At 45.9% G+C, this 21,076-nt stretch overlaps 1 protein-coding gene across 1 annotated transcript in view; it reads right to left on the bottom strand.

Annotated features, from left to right (window-relative positions):
- Positions 1-21,076, bottom strand: part of TRPM7 (transient receptor potential cation channel subfamily M member 7) — a 1,269,618-nt gene that overhangs the window by 171,844 nt on the left and 1,076,698 nt on the right. The gene's annotated exons all lie outside the window — the stretch shown is intronic.

Below are 21,076 nucleotides of genomic sequence, written 5' to 3'. Positions count from 1 at the left end.
ACTCATTAGTTGTTTAATTTTCCTTAATGTGTGCAACTTACCATGTTTAAGGACTGTGATGCTTGAGCAGCTGGAACAGTGGTGGTGACAGAAACCAGACACCTCAACCTAAATAACCCAACAGCCGGGACCAAGTCAACAACTCGTTTTTAAAAATTTCCAGCACTTGCTTCAGTATCCCACCAAAGTTTGGAAAACCCTTTCCTTTTTATTCTCCTCAGAAGAATACCTATGTGAAGAAGATGGTGTCTCATGCGGAAAACTCTTATTCCTCTCGGCAGAATAAGTATGTCAAGAAGATTTTCTCTCGTGTCTTGACCTATAAAGTTTCAATAGTGGTTTATCACTAGCCCCACCGACCAACTCTGATGGAAGCCCTACCAGCTACTGGAAGGACAGACTGTGGTTTTTACTTTCAAGAGCAAAACTTGTCCTGACAAACAATGTCCTTTCCCTGGATCTGCAAGCTTTAAAAGTCATGCTTAGATGAGCCTGGCCAATCTCGATATCATTTTATAACGGACCTAAAATAAGAAAACATTGCGTGGTGACATTACTTCTGACACTTCTCACGGTTATAAAGAATACATTTTGTTCATTTTGGGATGAAATAAATCATACTGTTATGACATACCTTCATTGTGTCATCTTTTAAGGTCAGGAGACGTTTGGGTTAAAAAAAATAATATTACATTTCACGTTTACCCGGCTATTGAACTGATGGTCACAGCTCAGAGTACTCCTGATTCGCAATCCCAGAGGCATGGAAAAATAAAGTGAAGTGGTACTGTGATCTGGGACTATTAATGAAATAGTGAACTGCTCGTGGGCGAAAAGTGTGAAAGAACACCCTAGCGTGCAAACTATTTCAGGGGTTGCAGCCTGAGGCTGGGCTATTTAAAAAAATCAAGAAAGTAGATAGGGGTTAGTATCCCATAACAAATATACTGTGCTTGCTAATGCTGCCATCATTTTATTCTCTGGCAAACAGAAGTGTCTGTCATGCCATAGATGTTTTTGTTAAGCAGCAGTATATGGCGTCTATGTGACAATCCGAAACCAAACAGACATATAATAATATACCTTATACTGACATACAACTGTTGCAGAAATAGCAGAAGCTAACTCTGTTGTCCCCTTGAGGCATTTCAGAGTGCACAAACAAGAAAAAGCTGCAGGTGCAGTGTGAACTCTATGCCAGGGCTGAAGGCGAGTATTAGTCTATCTGCTCCATTTGCAGCTAGGGGACTGCGTCCTGCAGCGAGGCTGGCAGCCCACTATAGGGCAGGCAATCGGCACGCTCTGCGCACCGCTTAGTTACAAGAGCACATCTCCGTCCACTGACAAGCCTCCCACTCTAGAGCCTTCCTACCACTAGCTGCCCCGAGCCGCATGGAAGCCTGACGCCCTGCATCGGCAGGGTCAATATTTAACTTAAGGAAGCGGCGGACGCCCGATACGCGTCGGTATAAGCACATTACCCAGTTGTCACTCGCGCATTGCACGCTATGCTGCTTCAGAGGCTGGGGCCCAAGCGGTAACGACTCAGTTGACTTGAAAGAGTACACAGCTCATTCTTGATCTGCACTCTATAATACCAGTGCTCTGCTCACCCAAAATTCTACATGGTCTGCCACCAGTATTAAAATTGTGCCTCACATACAGACGGGCTTCCCCGTAATCTTGAAACTCCCTGCGGGTTACTTAGTGGGAGGTATTTTATCCCTGGCAATCATGCAAAACCAGGAAGACGGGAAATATATACAGGAGACGACCATTTCGGTCTTCCCCACAGATGATAAAGCCTGTCAGGCAATGGATGCCTCCATCCATCCATCAAGCGGTAGCCTCCGCCATTGAACCTCCAGAGCTAAGCCTGCTGCAAATGACCTACTCCTGCCCCGTTCCACTCAATATATCTCTAGTCCCCCTTTACAAAGGTTCCTTTCTAGAGTTCAAACACCAGGCACCACGACCCCCCAAACGCAAGTTGGAAACCTCAGTGGACCTCACACCCTTTGACTAGCTCACAAAAGCATCTTTAGAGCACCCTACTCACTCAAGCGTAGAAACCTTGGCGTATGCCTCACGCGCCCAGAGACCTACTTCAGCCCCTTTTCGCTCAGCTAATGGGGAAGACAAGGATTCCCTTAGGAATTCCGCTGATGAAGCTGGTCCCTCCAGACCCAGGCGACCCGCGCCTCTTGCTATGCTTGCACCCCTCAGATTCCCTAGGTGCGAGGGATAACTCTGTTATGCTGAACCCCAAAGAACTGGTTCACCCCAGGTCCATAGAATGGTTCCTCTAGGACAAGGTTGGCAAATACGTCTCCAGCCGGCTCAGGAAACCTCTAGAGAAAGAGGTTCGTGCCAAGCTCTGGGCTGACCACCCAAGGCCCTCCCTTGCCGGCAAAGTCCCTGCCACCCCAAACATTGACAAAAGTATGGCCACCTTCCTTCAGAAATTCACCTGCGACCCCAAGAAGGGCATAGGCAGGTTGTGGAAGGCCTGTCAGGATAAACTAGAAATCATAGGTCACCTGACAAAAAGTTTGGAATTGGCAGAGGAGGCTAAAGCCTCAGGCAACACCCTATCCCCTGAAGCTATCTCAGGGTGGGCCATTATCTTCTTCGGCAATGCCAATTGTGCACTCTCTACGGAACGGTGCTGGTCCCTTCTAATCAAGGTGGACCCGAAATTGGGGTACCTTGCCTCTACTTAGGCAAGCGTGGTGAGTCAAGGAAGTTGTTTGGGGAACTCTTTGTGCAGGAATTCAGCAAGTTTGTTGCTACTTTTACCTCACTAAATAAGCCACAGACCTCCATAAAGTAAGTCTTTCACCCACGCCTTTTTGTTGGGGCTGGCCGTGTCAGAGAGTGCTCGGCCAGCTGTTTCTACTACCAAGGGTCTCCAAGGGGACAAGGATTCTGTAAAGGCCAAGAACAGTTCCAACCAGGAGACTTCTTCCCTACCACAAGGGGCCAATGAATATGGGCACCAGAGGCTCCTCCAGGGGACAATTCCAAGGATCTCAGTCTGGGGAGTGTCAAATTCCGTTCATGTTTTCAAGTGGGGGGTCATCTAGCTCTCTTTTTGCACAACAGGCAGGCCATTACCTCAGAGGCCTCGGTGTTCCAAACAGTACAGGGATTCCAAATTGAATTATACAGGTCCCCAGTTTAGCGCTCATGTCCTCTAATGTTCTCCGAGGCTCAAAGGTATCCAAAGGATCTGGTGGTGGACAATCTGCTCTGCAAGGAAGCTATTGCCCCTTTCCTACTCCAACCCTGGCAGTGTTAGCTGGAGACATTTGAAAGTGGTGGGGCATAAAAGTCTGGGTATGACTTATGTAGCGAGTGAGGTGAGCAACTCAATGGACAAACATAGGGTCCAGGGTGGGTCCTCCTCCCACGAAAATAACTGAAAAAAGATTGACAAATGGTGCATTTAAAAGAAAGTACATTTAGAGAGAGAAAGCAAGGTTTATAAAGCAGTGGCAATGTATAGTCTTGAAACATTAAACACAGTAAAAACTGCTCCATATCTTACTGCATTAATATGTTTCTTGACCTTAATGTACGAATTGTACACTGCAAGAACTTTAGCCCCTTTAAAGTGTGCTTACCCAGTGTCTTGCACTGCATGTGGCAACACCTTTGGAAGAACATGCTATAATCAGGCATCAGGAAGCACCCACTGTTGTTGGCTGCAATCGTGGGGACTCCCTAAAAGGGAACATGCAAAATATATTTCTGTGATTCCCATAGTGTGCCGCTTGGCTTGTATTTTGGTTTCTCTCTGAGATGTTATTGGATCCAGAAATATAACACAACAACTGACATATACCTAAAACCTGTCAGTGTTGTTGGCTTTGTCACTGGTTGTTAGCTCTTTTAGATAAATGAGTCACAACAATGATTAGTTATAAATATTTAACATTGGAAATGTTTTAATCCTGAAATTGTGAGACATTAATTAAATAATATTGAGGCCTGTGGAAGGAGTAGTGCCTTGTGTTATGTGTTCTGTATTTAAAATATGTTTGCCCTTTTTCTCTTCACACCTCATCCATCTGAACATTTTCAACCTCTTCCCTCCTCTTCATCACTCTTGCCTTTCTGCGCTTCCTCGCATCTCCCTCATTTTACCACCCCATACATACACTGCACTCATTCACATTTAAGCACTTTATTTCCTCTCGTTTTCGCCTTCTAAATATCTTGACCTCTGTGCACCCCCTTCACACACATTCACACTTAATTTTAATTGTAACTGGAATACGTGACCACTGTTTTTGTGAGCTCTGCAGAGACGCCTACACAATGACAGGCACTTTGCTTTGGCTTCAGTCTCAGCACCAGTGCTCTCAATCAAAGCCCCTCAGAAACACCTGGCACACATCAAAGTGTGCACTATGCAAGAGTAATACAATGCACAAAAAACAGCATGATGAAACAGCTAACTCTCTTGGGCGAATACAACATTAAGTAAGATGTGAAATAAGAGAGGAACTAAATCATTTTTTAATCTTTATTATTTGCATATCAACCCATGTTTTTGGCATTAATGCTAAGGGCATGACGATCAGGCCAGTTATAACGAAACACAGCAGATGACTGCCTTTACTGTAAGCATATATTTCTCCCCTTGTGCTTGACTCTGATATTTGGATCAATACAAGAACCCCCATCGTCTTTTGGATCAATTTCATGAGGGAACAAATAAAGCAGGTCCACTTCTGAAGGAGGCAGGGATCTGCAGCCAGGGCCTAGGTGTCACAATGGGGAGGTTAGTGTGACAAGGTGTCTCATCTTTCCCCCAGACCGATGATTCTTACAATTCCAATGGTGCAGATCCACCTACAAATTCAAAATCCTTCTCTTCAGTCTGGCCTTGGCCCTTTGGTGTTTAACCAAGGTCTTGAAACCTGTGGCTGAACGCCTGAGGGCTCAGGGGCTTCGCCCAATAATATATTTAGACAACGTCCTTCTTATGCATCAATGCCCGTCCAAGTTACGGGATCAGCTGCAATTGACGATAGATCTTTTAGAGAGTCAGGGCTTCCTCATCAATAGCAAGAAATCTGTCTTGGTCCATTCCAGGCAGATCACCTCCTGGGTTTTTGTCATCAACTCAACGGACAGGACCCTCAGCTTGCCTTCCGGGAAGATAACAAAATCCACAGAGAGTTGAAAAAGACTCTCTCCAAGCCCTCCTCTTCTTTATGCCAGGGTGGTAAGTATAGTGGTGCTTCTCATATCCTCAGTTCAAGAGATGTTTTTGGGGTCCTTACACCACAGGGCTCTTCAGAGGCTCAATGCCTTCCACTTGCGTAAAGGTCTCCAGTACTCGGAGCAGGTCCGTCTGAAAGAAGTCAGGATCGAAATGAGATTGTGGTTATCCCACATGGAGGCCTGGAATGGAGGAGCCATTTTTGGCTCAGATGCAGATCTCATTATTGAATCGGAAATCAGCAAATCTGATTGGGAAGCCCTGTGTGGAGAGTCGTTCAAAGGGGGAAAATGGTCTGCGGAAGAACAATCTCTCATGACTGGCTCTTTCACAGTCCAATGCTGGACCAAGGAGAAAGCAAGCTGCTGCATGCTACTCAAGATGGATAGCGTCTCAGCAGGGCGCTATATAAATCATCTCAGGGTTTCCAGGTGGAACATCTTGGCGGACCCAGCCAAAGAATTTTGGACGTATTGCCTCAACAACAACTGATCTGTCGTGGCGGAACATCTCCCAGGAGTATCCAACCAAATTGCAGATTGGTGCTCACAAGAATGACCAGACATGAGTTTGTGGCAACTGGATCCTCTGGTTTTCGCTTAATTACACTTTCGTTGGAGCCCTTTTTCGATAAACCTTTTTGCCTCCCCACTTGGACAATCAACTTCCAAGATACTTTAGTTGGAAGCCAGATCTCCTAGCTTTAGCAATGGACGCATTCATGCAAGATTGTTCGAAGGAGACGGATTACGCTTTCCCTCTCTTTGCCATGATCATTAGAATTGTCTAACTGTAGGAAGCTGGCTCTGTATATACTATATCAAAGTGATAAATAGTGTGCACAGAATACAGGGGTTCCCCAGAGGCTTAACTTAGACCAAAGTAGACAAATGCTCTATTTTGTGGTAGGGTGGTCCAGCAGTTAGGCTCATCTGAGGGTAGTGCAAAGCATTTGTTGTACACACAGAAAATAGAAGAAGCACACACTCAATGACAACTGCAGGCCAATTGTTTTTATATTGCAAAAATATATTTTCTTAGTTTATTTTTAGAACCACAAGATTCAAGTTGTACTTTGTTTGAAATAGGTAAGTACTACAGTTTTCAAGTTATTGGCAAAAAGCTATTTAAAAAATGGACAGTGCAATTTTCAGAACAGGTCCTGGGGGGGAGAAATGTTAGATGGTTTTGCAGGTAAGTACAACACTTACAGTTTCAGTCTCAGGGTTTTAGGAAGCCCACCGGTTGGACTTCAAGTTACCCCAAACACCCACCACCAACAACATGGGGCAGGCAGGGTGCAGAGGTCAAAGTTGACCAAAATTAATGTAGGCTCCTATGGAGACAGGGGGTACTCGGAATCCAGTCAGCCAGCAGGTAAGTACCCGCGGCTCGGAGGGCAGACCAGGGGAGGATTAGAAGAGCACTGGAAGAACCACAAGTAAGCACCAAACACACACCCTCAGCGGCATGGGGGACCTGGTGCAGGGTGCAAACAGGATATCGGGTTTCCAATGCCGGGTTTATGAGGAGACCCTGGGGGTCACTCAGAGGCTGCAGGCGAGGTCCGGGGGGTGTCTTGGGCACACCACCAGTTGGACATGAAGGAGGGCCGACTGATGAATTTTGAGGGACTGAACGTCGGTTTCTCCAAAGTCTGGGGGTTGCGGGTGCAGTGTTTTCTTATGCATTGGATATCTTTGTCCAGAGCTTTGCGGTCATGGGGGTTCTTCGGGATTCCCTCTGCAGGCGTCGTCGTGGAGAGGTCAACCCTGGGTGGGCACTTGCTCGCAATCGCCTGGGGACCCTCTCTTGCTGGGTGGGCCACTTGGACACAGGCAGTGGGCGTAGGGTGAACAGGGCTCACGCATCCGGAGTGAGGTGGGAGCTTTCGGTTTTAGATTTTTTCAGACAGAGCTGCTGTCCTCAGGAGTTCTTGGTCCTTTTGGGTGCAGGGCAGTCCTCTGGAGTTGGCAGAGTTCAATGGGCCCGCTGGACGCGTTGCTGGTCTTTTTGCAGGCTCTTTGAAGCCGGAGACGGGCAGGTCTGGCTGGGGCCAAAGCAGTTGTCTTCCTTTTTCTCTGCTGGGGGTTTCAGCTTAGCGGTCCTCCTTCTTGTAGGTCAGCAGTAATCTGGTGAGCTGGGCTCAGGGAGGCACCTAAATCCTAGATTTACGGGTGTGTTAGGGTTCAGAGGGCATTGGCTAATGGCTACTGTCCCTGAGGGTGGCTACACCCTCCTTGTGTCCACTCCCTTTGGGGAGGGGGGCACAGTCCTTTCCCTATTGGTCCCTGTCCTCCAAACCAAGATGAAGGATTCTGCAGGAAGGGTGTCACCTCAGCTTTGGAGACCTTAGGGGTGGTCCTGGCTGGGGTGGTCACTCCTCCCTGTTTTCCCTAATTTTCTCACTGGACTTGCCGCCAATAGTGGGGCTTTGTCCGGGGGGCGGCATCTCCACTAGCTGGAGTGCCCTGGGGCACTGTAACACGAGGCTTCAGTCTTTGAGGCTCACCACCAGGCGTTACAGTTCCTGCAGGGGGAGGTGTGAAGCACCTCCACTCAGGATAGGCTTTGTTCCTGACCACAGAGTGCACAAAGGAACTCACCCTATGTGGTCAGAAACTTGTCTGAAAGTGGTAGGCTGGCACAGACTGGTGAGTACTACACTAGCAGTTTGGCTAACATACAGGGGCATCTCTAAGATGCCCTCTGTGTGGATTTTTTAATAAATCCCACACTGCCATCAGTGAAAAACAGTGAGGAGTCACCCACCAGTCAGGACAGCCACTAAGGTGCCCTGAGCTGAGGTGACCCCTGCCTTAGGAAATCCTCCATCTTGTTTTGAAGGATTCCTCCCAATAGGATAAGGGATGTGCCCCCCTCCCCACAGGGAGGAAGCTCAAAGACGGTGTAGTCACCCTCAAGTACAGTAGCCTTTGGCTACTGCCCCCCTGACCTAAATTCACACCTAAATTTAGTATTTAGGGGTGACCCTGAACCCAGGATATCAGATTCCTGCAACCTGAAGAAAGAAGGACTGCTGATGTGAAAGCCCCGCAGAGACCATGGAGACGATAAATGACTTGGCCCCAGCCCTAACGACCTGTCTCCAGACTCCGAGAACCTGCACAGCGACGCATCCAGCGGGGCCAGCGACCTCTGAGGACTCAGAGGACAGACCTGCACCTAATGGACCAAGAACCTCCAGAGGACAGCGGCTCTGCCCAAAACTGCAACAAAGATACCATCTCCAAAGAAGACTCCAGCCTCACTCCGGAAGCGTGAGTCTTCACACTCTGCACCCGATGACCCCGGCTTATGTCCAGAAGAACCAACACCACAGAGAGGACCCCCAGGCGACTCCCAGCTCTGCCCAAAACTGCAACAAAGATACCATCTCCAAAGAAGACTCCAGCCTCACTCCGGAAGCGTGAGTCTTCACACTCTGCACCCGATGACCCCGGCTCGTGTCCAGAAGAACCAACACCACAGAGAGGACCCCCAGGCGACTCCAACGACGTGGACACCCTGAGTCGACCTCCCCGCACCCCCACAGCGACACCTGCAGAGAGGATCCAGAGGCTCCCATGACCGCGACTGCCATGTAACAAAGGAACCCAACGCCTGGAAGAAGCACTTTACCCGCAACCCCCAGGACCGAGAGGAACCAACCACCGGTGCAGGAGTGACCAGCAGGCGACCCTCATCCTCACCTAGTCGGAGGCTGGCCCGAGAAGCCCCCCTGTGCCCCGCCTGTATCGCCAGAGATACCACCGTGTCCCATAGATGCCTATGTTATTTGGGCCCTAGTTTGACCTCTGCACCTGGCCGGTCCTCAGTTGCTGGTGCTGAGTGTTTAAGGTTGACTTTAACTCCCAACGGTGGGCTGCCTATGCCCAAGAGACTGAACTTGAGAGTGCTTTACTTACCTGAGAAACTACCCAATACTTACCTCCCCCAGGAACTGTAGATTTTTGCAGTGTCCACTTTTAAAATAGCTATTTGCCATTTTTTCCAAAACTGTGTACATTACTGTTTTAATTCAAAGTTCCATACTTACCTGTGTGAAGTACCTTATAATGTATGTACTTATTTAAATTCAGAATCTTGTGGTTCTAAAATAAATTAATAAAATAATATTTTTCTATATAAAAACCTATTGGCCTGGAGTTAAGTCTTTGAGTGTGTGTTCTCATTTAATGCCTGGGTGTGTACAACAAATACTTAACACTACCCTCTGATAAGCCTACTGCTCGACATCAGAACCACAAAATAAAGCATTAGTATTATCTAACTGTGCCACTATCAACCTCTAAGGGGAACCCTTGGACTCTGTGCACACTATCTCTCACTATGAGATAGTATATACAGAGCCAACTTCCTACATATCTGATTCGATGCTACATTGTTTTTCTGTATTTCCTTCCCATTGGTTTCATGGGAAAGGTAGTTTGTTGTTGAACACTGCTGAAAGTTTGTTAGGTTAGAAAGTTGAGCATAATCCTCGCCTCCGTGTCCTTAACAGAATTTCAACTTTTCTTTCTGAAAGCTAGGAAATTTTGCATTTCTTTTTGAGTCATGTCGCTTTACTATATAATAACATTATTTTGTTTTCCTTGGCAGTAATACTCAATGCACAGGGTAAATCCTGAAGTGGCATTGGTGATGGATGAATATATATATATTTATTTTTTAATAGGGTTGCAAAGATGAGACAGTGCATATGTATATTCTCATCTGCTATCAGAATCCAATAGGTCTTGGTCTACAAATTAGAACTCAGCAGAAGATGTTAATGTCTTCCTCAAGAATAATGAACAAGTGCTAGAGAAAATCCAAGCTCACCGCCATCCGTCAATCTTACACATACTGTTCTGCAAGCACGGCCTAACTCACATACAGGGACTAGTTAAGGGTCGTTCTCTGATATTGTTTTGCGAAAATATTGTGCAGGAACTCTGATAATATAAATTTTTGCCATGCATTTAGAGTGATGGGATTTGACGCAGTAAAACCATATCACACAGCATAAATAACATGAAATATTCAAACCAGCCATGGGCTAGTTGGAACAAACTTGAATAAAAGCAGAAAACAAGGTTTCACAAGGTATTGTATACTTATTTGCACTAAACCCAAAACAGGAGAATACCAAGTGGCAAAATGAATATAGCTTGGGGAGTTACACTCAGATTTAGCAGGGAACACTAAATGAGCCTGATCGCAAGTGTTTTAATGCATTCAGTGCCTAAAGCTGAATACTATCTACTGTGTTTGCCCATCATTTGTCAAAGGAAGTATAACAGATATAGTTTGTGCCAGTGCACACATCACAATTGCTTCTTTAGTAATTTAGGATGAACCAGTGCAGCAGAAAAGAGCAGCCATCGCTGCTCTGAAATGTATGAAATCAAGCAATAAAGTGACCTTGGTTCTATTAACCCTGTAGAACCTAGACTCATATGAGTTTCCAAATGCTGCAATAGGCTTAGGGAAGAAGGCACAGAAAGGCAAATGCCTAATTCCTTCAGAAGTAGTCAAAATCTGCGCAACCGAAGGAGACATCCTGCCTTATGATTCACCTAACTATGCCTGCATTGTTTATTCAAAAGGATGAAAATGAGGACACGAAGCCAAATGTCAGAATGACTTTCCCATCTTCCAGCGTAACATCCCATTTAGGAAACCGGTCCAATGTTTCGGGAATCCAATCAAGCCATACAAAAAACTGGAAAATATTATTCTACTCCCATCTGGACTAAGAAGGAAGACACTGGGACCAATTCAACTTGAACATAGGTGTGAGAGCAACTTTGTTTGGAGTCCTTCTGTTTAGCAATTGTGACAGATGGATCGTAATAAGAACAAGCATTGACAATGCCAATAGGTCTGGCTTTAAAAGAATGTTGTATGGTATTATGAAGCATTACAACTAAATAGCATGGAAATAAATATGCATTTGTGTGCAAGCAAAGAATGGTAGAATAATACTGGTGTAGGTTAACTGATTGGGTGCCCCGGACAAGGTGGTCTCGTCCTCGGCACCAGTTGCCGGGTGCCGAGGACGAGAACACCTCATCCGGCTATGGGCCCCCGGGGGGAGCGCTAGCGCTCGCCCAGATGGCCGCACAGCCCCTCCCCTGGGCAGAGATGGAAGGGGAATCGCTTCCCCTTCCACCCCTGCCCCCCGTGACACCCCCGTGGCGTCTGATGACGTCAGTGCGCTTTCACGCGCTGACTTCATCAGAGGCCTTCCCCCCGGCGTTGGAAGGTCAGCTTCCAGCGCTGATTGAAGGAGAAATGCAAAAGCATTTCTCCTCCGATCACGTGGAGGGTGCAGAGAGGCATGAAAGGACATGAAAGGCCTTTCCTCTCCTTTCAGGTCTCTCTGAGCATTTCTGCTGCCCGTTCGCGATGGGGGCCAATTTATTTATTAGGCCGTTTCTGCAGAAACCACTAGACACCAGGGATTGTTTTTGTACTTGCACATAAGGGGAGTGGGTCCCTTGGGCAAGGGCCGCTTTCCAGGGGGGTAAATGATTTTTAGGCCATTTCTGCCCCCCCCCCCGAGGGCAGATCAGCCTAACATTATTAGGCCGATCTGCTACCGGGGGGGGGGGGGGGGGGGGGGGGGGGTGGGGGGGGGGGGGGCAGAAAACCACTAAACACCAGGGATTTTTTTTTTGTTTATTTTTATTTTTTTATGTTTGGGGAGCGAACCCTTCGGCAAGGGTCGCTCCCGGAGGGGGGCGGGGGCGCAAATTATTATTAGGCCATTTCCACAAGACACCAGGGATTTTTTTTATTTTTATACTAACCCATAAGGGAAGCAGCCCCTTTGGCAAGGGCCACTCCCCAGGGGGGACAAAATATTTGTAGGCCTTTTCTGCCCCCCCCTGGAGGCAGATCGGCATAATCTAATTAGGCGGATATGGCCCGAGGGGGTGGGGGGGCAGAAACCTCTAGACACCAGAGTTATATATATATATATATATTTTTATTGACTTTATGTTTTATGTATGGGGAGCGACCCCTTAGACAAGGTTGCTCCCCTGGGAGGGCAAATTGTATTTAGGCCATCTGCCTATTTTTGTTAGGCTAATCTGCCCCCCCAAAGGGAGCAGAAACCTCTAGACATCATGGAATGGTGTGTGTGTATGTGTGTGTTTTGTTTTGGGGGGGCAGCCCCTAGGGCAAAAGTCGCTCCCCATGGGGGCACATTACTGTTGGCCATAACTGACCCCCTTGGGGGCATATTGGCCTATTTCTGGAAGGCCGGCAGAAAGTCCACCAGAGACCAGGGAAGATTTTTTTTTCAAAATAAGAAGTTGGGGGTATGGCCATACCCCCACCCCAAATAAATGGGGCCAAAGTTGTTCTGCCCACCAGTGGGCAGATTGGGCAATTACCCCCGATCCACACCCCGGGGGGCCAGAAAGTCTACTGGATGCCGGGGAATAAAAACAATAAAAGAAAATAGTGGGGTGGTGGCTACCAACCAGCATGGGCCTGGTTATGCCTCCACCCGAACTGAAGGTGCTAACAGTCATTCAGCTCTCCCCAGCACACTAAAACATCTTATCCCATGGCAAGAAAGAGTACATTTGATTTTTTTGGCTTTGTTTTACATTTGGGCCTTGAGAGCTTGGTAACTCTCAAAATCGTCCCACTTGGAATGGTGAGGCCTGCACTTTTTTTTTTTTTATTTTTTTTTTTACTTTGGGTCGCTGCAATGTAGAAAAATCCACAAGACCTAGACACATCTGAAAACTAAACACCTAGTTGATTCCAGGGTGGTGTGCTTCACATGCACCCCGCACCATTTCCTTACCCACAATGCCCTGCAAACCTGCAACTTTTCTGGAAAGCACATATTTTTCCCACATTTTTGTGATGGAACCTTCCGGAATCTGCAATAATCCACAAAATTGCTTCCACCCGACATTGTCTCATCTATACCGATAAAATTTCTGCTGCACTTGTCAGCCTGAAAATGTTTTTTTTTTCAATCTACCCTTTTGGACCCACTTTGGTTCCCCCTCAATTTCGACGTGTTTTTGGCTCTTCCCTGTCACAAACACTTGGGCCCACCTACACAAGTGAGGTGTCATTTTTACCAGGAGACTTAGGGGAACGTTGGGTGGTAGGAAATTTGTCCCAGTGCAGTTATCCCACACAGATATGATTTTTTAGCTAAATTTGAGGTTTGCTGAGGATTCTGGTTAAGAAAACATTGGGGGATCCACGCAGGTCACACCTCCCTGACTCCCTCGGGTGTCTAGTTTTCAGAAATGTCTGGGTTTGGTAGGTTTCCTTAGATGGCTGGTGAGCCCAGGTGAGCCCAGGACCAAAAACGCAGGTGCCTTCCCCCACAAAAACAGGTAGTTTTCTATTTGATAATTTTGATGTGTCCAGATAATGTTTTGGGGCATTTCCTGTTGCATGCACAAGGTCTACCCACAACTCTTCCACAACTTTCTGTCACCGAAATGTGAGGAAAAAGTGTTTTTTAGCCAAATTTTGAGGTTTGCAAAGAATTCTGGGTAACAGAACCTGGGGAGATCCCCACAAGTCACCCCATCTTGGATTCCCCTAGGTCTCTAGTTTTCATAAATGCACAGGTTTGGTAGGTTTCCCTAGGTGGTGGCTGAGCTAGAGGCCAAAATCCACAGGTAGGCACTTTGCAAAAAACACCTTTGTTTTCTGTAGAAAAATGTGATGTGTCCATGTTGTGTTTTCGGGCATTTCCTGTCACGGGCGCTAGGGCCTACCCACACAAGTGAGGTACCATTTTTATCGGGAGACTTGGGGGAAGATAGAATAGCAAAACAAGTGTTATTGCCCCTTGTCTTCCTCTACATTTTTTCCTTCCAAATGTAAGACAGTGTGTAAAAAAGACATCTATTTGAGAAATTCCCTGTAATTCACATGCTAGTATGGGCACCCCAGAATTCAGAGATGTGCAAATAACCACTGCTCCTCAACACCTTATCTTATGTCCATTTTGGAAATACAAAGGTTTTCTTGATACCTATTTTTGACTCTCTATATTTCAGCAAATGAATTACTGTATACCCGGTGTAGAATGAAAACCCACTGTAAGAAGCAGATCATTTATTGGCTCTCGGTACCTAGGGTTCTTGATGAACTTACAAGCCCTATATATCCCCGCAACCAGATGAGTCCAGCAGACGTAATGGTATATTGCTTTCAAAAATCTGACAATGCAGGAAAAGGTTACAGAGTAAAACGTAGAGAAAAATTGCTGTTTATTTACCTCAATTTCAATATTTTTTTTATTTCAGTTGTTATTTTCTGTAGGAAACCCTTGTAGGATCTACACAAATTAACCATTGCTGAATTCAGAATGTTGTCTATTATTCAGAAATGTTTAAATTTCTGGGATCCAGTATTGGTTTCATACCCATTTCTGTCACTGACTGGAAGGAGGCTGAAAGCACAAAAAATCGTACAAATGGGGTTTGTCCCAGTGAAATGCCAAAATTGTGTTGAAACATTGGGTTTTCTGATTCAAGTCTGCCTGTTCCTGAAAGCTGGGAAGCTGGTGATTGTCGCACTGTAAACCCTTTGTTGATGCCAATTTCAGGGAAAAAACCACAAGCCTTCTTCTGCAGCCCTTTTTTCCAATTATTTTTAAAAATAACGTAATTTTCACTGTATTTTGGCTAATTCCTTGGTCTCCTTCAGAGGAACCCACAAACACTGGGTACCTCTGGAATCCCTAGGATGTTGGAAAAAAAGGATGCAAATTTGGCAAGGGTAGCTTATGTGGACAAAAAGTTATGAGGGCCTAAGCACGCCCTGCCCCTAGACACCATAATAGCATTCCAGTGTCTTCTGTGTACCCCTGAAAGTTTATTATAAATTAGGCAGTTTGATAAACAAACAGAATGTCCATTGCTCCATTAAGGGCATGTACTCCTGGCTCCCAACATGTGGGCACAGACAATGCTCCTATCTAATAGTGCTGACATAATTGTCTGGTGACAGATACTCTGTCAAGTCAGACTGTAAAAACTGGTCCGAGATTTAAGTAGGGGAGCAAATTCATGGGGAGCATCACATGCCATGTAATGAGCCTTAAAGATCTTTCTCTAACAAGACTGTCTAGCCTTCGCCAACATCCTATGGTGCGAATTACCTCAAGCCATTACAAATGTTAATTGTGAGAGTCCACAACTGTGGACCATGTTCGTCTGAATACTTCAAGGTAGAGAACCATGTGCTTATCCTGGACAAATATTGCTATACGGTATCCTTCTAAAATAATCGGACTGCGTATTAGGACAACAAAACATCAGAATGCGGGGAATGAGCGTATCCACACCATCAATTAGATGCTGTGGGCCCAATTCCTGGCCAGCTCACAGTGCATCAACTAAAACCCCTAACCTTACCTGGGTGGAAGGTGACTATGGCACTGAACATGACACTCTGATCTCAAAGGGAATCATGAAGACAGATTTACAATTTGGCTGTCTTACTCATGCATGCCCAGACGAGATATGGTAAATATTCATAATACATTTATTGAAACAATCAGTCTTGCATAAATAGAATCTGCTGTGATTATTGGGCAGATAAACAAAGCAACATTACCAGCATTCTGAACATGGTGAAAAGAATAAACAGTCCAACCATGAGAAATGATTTCTAGATATTCCTAACTATCACTACCCTATTCTGAGAGAATAGTGAATGGACTCTGCCTTCGCTTGATCTCAGAGGATAGATAGCCTTAGTCCCATACCTGGAGAACAGGACCAGGAAATTGGCTTGTAGTGTAGATGGCAATCCTTCTCTGCAAAGTGAAAGATCAGCACAAGCAGAGCTGCATGTCAAACACAACATTCGTACTAAGACAGTCATGGCTGGAGAGCTTCTCTGTGTCTCCCAGCCCTCCCTCCCCCCCACCATCGACATAAGCACTAGAATATCTTGTGCTGTGTTCTTAGCCTTGAATAGGGTGTACAAATTACACGTGGTGAAAAGCTAACTAAGTACAAGCACCATGTACAATGTATTCTTGAATAAAATGTCACCGCTACTAGTGATGTCAGCTCAAATGTGTAAAATATAAAACTGAGCTAAAATGGAAAACCAACGTGGGCCCAGGAAGGCCTCACGACAACACTGAGTAGCAAAATAATGAATAAAATATGAAAAATCAGTCCTTATTCTTAGGAACCTAAAATAAATGAGGGCGGCAACAATGATCATCACTTCTGATAGGTCCAGTCAGCAACGCAGCACTGCCTGGAACTAATGAACAAGTTACTTACCTTAAGCCTTATCTGGTAGAGATCAACTAGCCGCTGATTCCTTACCTTAGAATTCTCCGCAGGTGTCAGAATGGATCTGGAAACTTTTCCTCAGCAGTACCTCTGTATATCAGTAGAAGGCGTTGTGCGACTCCGTAGCGACGTCGTACACAGATGTCCATGTAATCCCTCCCCTGACGCACTGACGTCAAATTTGTCTGTGACTAGAATCCACACAACAATGCGAAGCCACATAGAAACTGGCTAGGAACAGTGTATACACCAAAAAGGTGTATAAATTATGATGTTACAACCACCAAACTGATAACACAACAAAAGAATGCCAGAAGAGAAACTGAAGTTTCACAAACGGGTAGGACGGGTGGGTCGTTAAAGAATCTACGGCTAATACCAGATAAGGCGTTACCAAAGGTAAGTAACGGGATCATTTGATAGAGACAACTAGCCGCGGATTCCTTATCTTAGAATTAGATACCAAAGCAATATCAAGCCAGCAGGAGGGCTGCAAACCCATATCACCCAGTCTCTCCAAAAACAACCGGTCAACTAAGGAGTGGTAGACCAGCAACGAGCCAGGCAAAGGTGAGAAGAAGCATGTAGCTTACTCACAAAGAATAGATAACCTACATATCAAAAGGGGATATGAAAAGTCATGGGCTTGAAAGAATGTCCCTGAAGTGAAAGTGGAGGTGACAACGTTAAGTAGGGGGGGCATGCAGTGCTCCCAATAAATAGCTGGATGAAATAGGAGCAAAAGCATCCAATAGGGACTGCGAGATATAGGCACGTAATACCCATCAAGCAACAAATTCCAACAGGAGTTAAGAAGGAAAGCTACAAACAACACAGCTGGCACCAGTAAGGTAATTGAAAATGAACAAGAAACAGAAGCATCATGCAAAAAGGGATGAACCTGACAGCAGATTGTACATGTCCAGGAACACACAGAGAGAAAAATTGTGTGGACAGAAAGCAAAAGATGAGGCACTGAAAGCCATCCAACAGAACACCCAAGGTATACCAATAGCATAGTACTAACTGGTAAAATAGGAAGATCGGATAAAACCAGCCGGGGAACCCATACAGAGGGACAGACTTGGAAGAACATGGAAATGTCCAAGAAGAAAGCATCCAGAGAGACACACAGGATCAGGAGAATACGTATGTGATATACGAAAACAAAACAACATAGAAGGAATGTGATCAGATCCCTCGATTACAGATGGCATGACATCAAAGGGTGGAAACCTGGTTATTGAGCTGTGCTCCTCATCTAAAAAGAATAAGGAACAAGGTTGTGGAGGAGCGACAACACAGGAGGAAAATGAAGAGGGGATAAAATAGACAACCCTCAAGACCAAAAAATCATCCAAAGATGAAAGGAGGCCAGTATATGAAGGGAAGCAGAAGGTGGAAGGACCACCTGGTCAGACAAACTGACAGACTGCGCGGTACAGTAGGAGCACAATGTGAAGAGACACCCTTTGAGGAGAGTCCAATCATAAAAGGAGCATAAGAAACCAATGGAAGAAATCTGTCGAAGAACAAACAGAAGTCAGAGAGGTAATTCCGAAGGAAGAACCAGCGCAGAAATTAGTGATCCAAGGGTAGAGCAACAGTGAATACTGCTAATAAAAGCAATTCCTGGTAATGGAATCTAAAGACTAGACCTTAGAAACCTGTAAGGTCAGAAAGGAATATACAATATAAAAAAGAAAAACCTTCACACCCCTGAGCTACAATAATGTTGCAATGCTAGGGGTGGAATACCTGTATTAGAAGACAACAGGTAACAAAGTAGATACATACAGAAGGAGAAACAATCCTCCAAAATAGTTACAAAACTAGTCATAAAAGACTAGGTGTCAACAACATCCTATAGGCGCACTGTACAGCTCCCTCATGGGAAGAAGGTAGCCAATGGCAAGATCCATTGCATAGATGAATGGTGATACACAATAAGAACCCTGCCACAGTGGACTGACAATTAGGAAATAAGTCCATGGAGTAGGCTGTGGATGACTGAAAGAGAAAAGGGTTTGAAAGGAATGTGAAGGAAGAAAATGTCAGACATATGCGGAAGAGACTCCCCACAATACAGTAGGAGCATCTGTAAGCCAGGAAATGAAGCCACAAGGGAGAGCCGCACACATTTCCCATGAGGGAACCACCTTATCATAAATGGTCAGACACAAAAAGAAGATATGCTAATAAAAAAATATCTTCATGCAGAAAAACAGAATAATAAGGGATTACCATCACAACCACCTTAGAAAGAGCAGTAGGAAGGAGAATGTAAGGACCTCAAGGGGCAACAGTTGGTGGCCCTGAATGTGGAGAAAAGATTAGCAGAAAAGAAAATCGGGAATGAAAAGTATTACTGAATTGACCAATATAAATGCCATGGAAAATGTGCAGAAACAACCTCTTCCATAAGAAGAATGGAAAAGGACACATGCAAAAGCATGCACAGAGATCCTAAAGACATTAGGAAACAAACTGCTCCCATAGGAGTACCAAGAAATTCCCAATAGGGAACAAGAAGCAGGAAACAGTAGAGAAAAGAGCTTACACCAAGTGCTCTAAAGTGCTGTAGCTGAACTCAAATCTCTATAAAAATCACAGAGATTGTAGGCCACCCGTCTAGAAGCAGAGCAGAACAGAAAACATGCCATAGGCATGAGACTCAGACCTGGTCTGGAATAACAACAAAAAATGTGGAACAACCAGGAAAAAAATTAACATAAATGTCCTTCGCGGTATTGTGACTGCGGAACTAAAGTGGTGTGCACTACCAGATGCATGTAATTGAACCACTTAGGAAAATCTCCATGATGGAGAAAACTTGGCAGCAACAATGCCCCTGCAAAAAGCAGGAGTTTCACACTGGATGTTAACTGAAAACGCACTCCAAAAAAACAATACAACTGCTAAAGATGTGGACGTACACAGACACAGCTGCAAGGGACCTCGTAGATCAAAAGCACAATGCTACGGTAAACGCACCTTAAAAGAGCTCTATAAGAGAAAGAGGACCTGACATTACGTGCCACCATGAGCATCTCTGAAGCGTCGTAAAGCTGAATTGGCATGCGTGCTAAAAAGGAACTTGCCATCAAAGGGCATATAAAGCAACGAATCTCGTTCAGGTTCCAAGTAATTGGAAGAACGCAGCCAAGGCCTTCACCGTAGCACGACTGAGGAAGCCATAATCCGCCAAACAGAATCGGTGGTATCCATACGATCACCAAGCGAACACCAAGTTTGGCAGCCTGCTCACCATCCCATATTAAGGGCATAAAAGCAGTTCTAGCCTCGTCAGAGAGGGAAGGCAAAATACGTTCCACTGAATCTCACAGAACGTGGGAGAAGCAAGCAAGTACACAAGAGATATTAGTGGAACGCAAGGCCAAACTAGGTGAGGTGAAGATCCTCCTAACAGAAGTGTCCAGCTGCTTGGCGTCTCACTCTGGTGAAACAGGAGGAATCTGCGTAAGACTATGTGCAGCCAAAGAAGTTTGCACCACAAAACTTTGAGTTGACGGGTGCCGGCACAGGCATAACTGATTCTCTGGGGCTGGCCTGTGTCTGTGTGAGATAATATGCTACACAGGGGTACCAGAAACTGGATGGGTCCAACCACTCAAGAGGACGTCAGAAAGAGCCTAACAATAAGGAAGGACCGGCTCCACAGAAGACTGGTCAGGATGTAAAATGTCAAGTAACGGGCCCATGGACAATTGCACTGTAGGAAGCTGTAGGTGCAACACCTCAGAAACCTGTTTTAACATATCTGTAAAAGCAGGACTAGCCTCAGTAGCCAAACCAGAGAATGAGAGGAGGCTGGATGCCGGCGAGGAATCAAGGCTGCTTGCACAGGCCAAATCAAGCAACCAATCTGAATATGAAAGCGGAATGGTGCCTGAATGAGGAGGCTGAGGATGTCCAGGCCCCTCCAATAGAGGGACAAGAGGCTCAGTCATTGAAGGAACATTGGACTCCAGCGGCGCTGCTCCCCGCGTCGTTGTGGACACAGATCGACGCAGAGAGGGAGAGACCCAGACCTCAGAGGCGTTGTCGTCCAACTCCAGAGAAAGAACAATAGGGGCGTTGAGCGAAGTCGTATGCGCCTCTACTACAGAGGACAGCGTCGGGACAGAGCAATCAAGCGCAGTTGATGGGAGCCGCTAGAGGCCGTGCATCAGCGCTGATCTGACTCCAGAGTCATAGTCTAAGTGCTCAACAAGCATCGAGGACGAAGCCGCCAGTGAAAACCCCGCCTCCTTAGGGCACGAAGACGCTCCAGAGGAAGGAGGAGACCCAAAAGTAGCATGCAAGGACAAATAATAGTCCCGCATTTGGGTCATAGTCGCCCAGGGATAAGGCCTAAGGGATGGGATCGACTAATATGCAGACTTGTCCTCTGAAGATTTTGTGAGTCACACGGGGTGGTGAAGCCAGAGGAGGACGTGAATCTGCCCGAGGACAAGGCTTACCTGGAGCCGCTGTCAGAACCGGAGAGGTCAAGGAAGCCACATGC

This window comes from Pleurodeles waltl, chromosome 3_1, assembly GCF_031143425.1.
Source record: "Pleurodeles waltl isolate 20211129_DDA chromosome 3_1, aPleWal1.hap1.20221129, whole genome shotgun sequence".
In the NCBI taxonomy this organism is placed as follows: Eukaryota; Metazoa; Chordata; class Amphibia; order Caudata; family Salamandridae; genus Pleurodeles; species Pleurodeles waltl.
The sequence above is the reverse complement of the archived record's forward strand: the minus strand, read 5'-3'. Positions and strand labels throughout refer to the sequence as shown.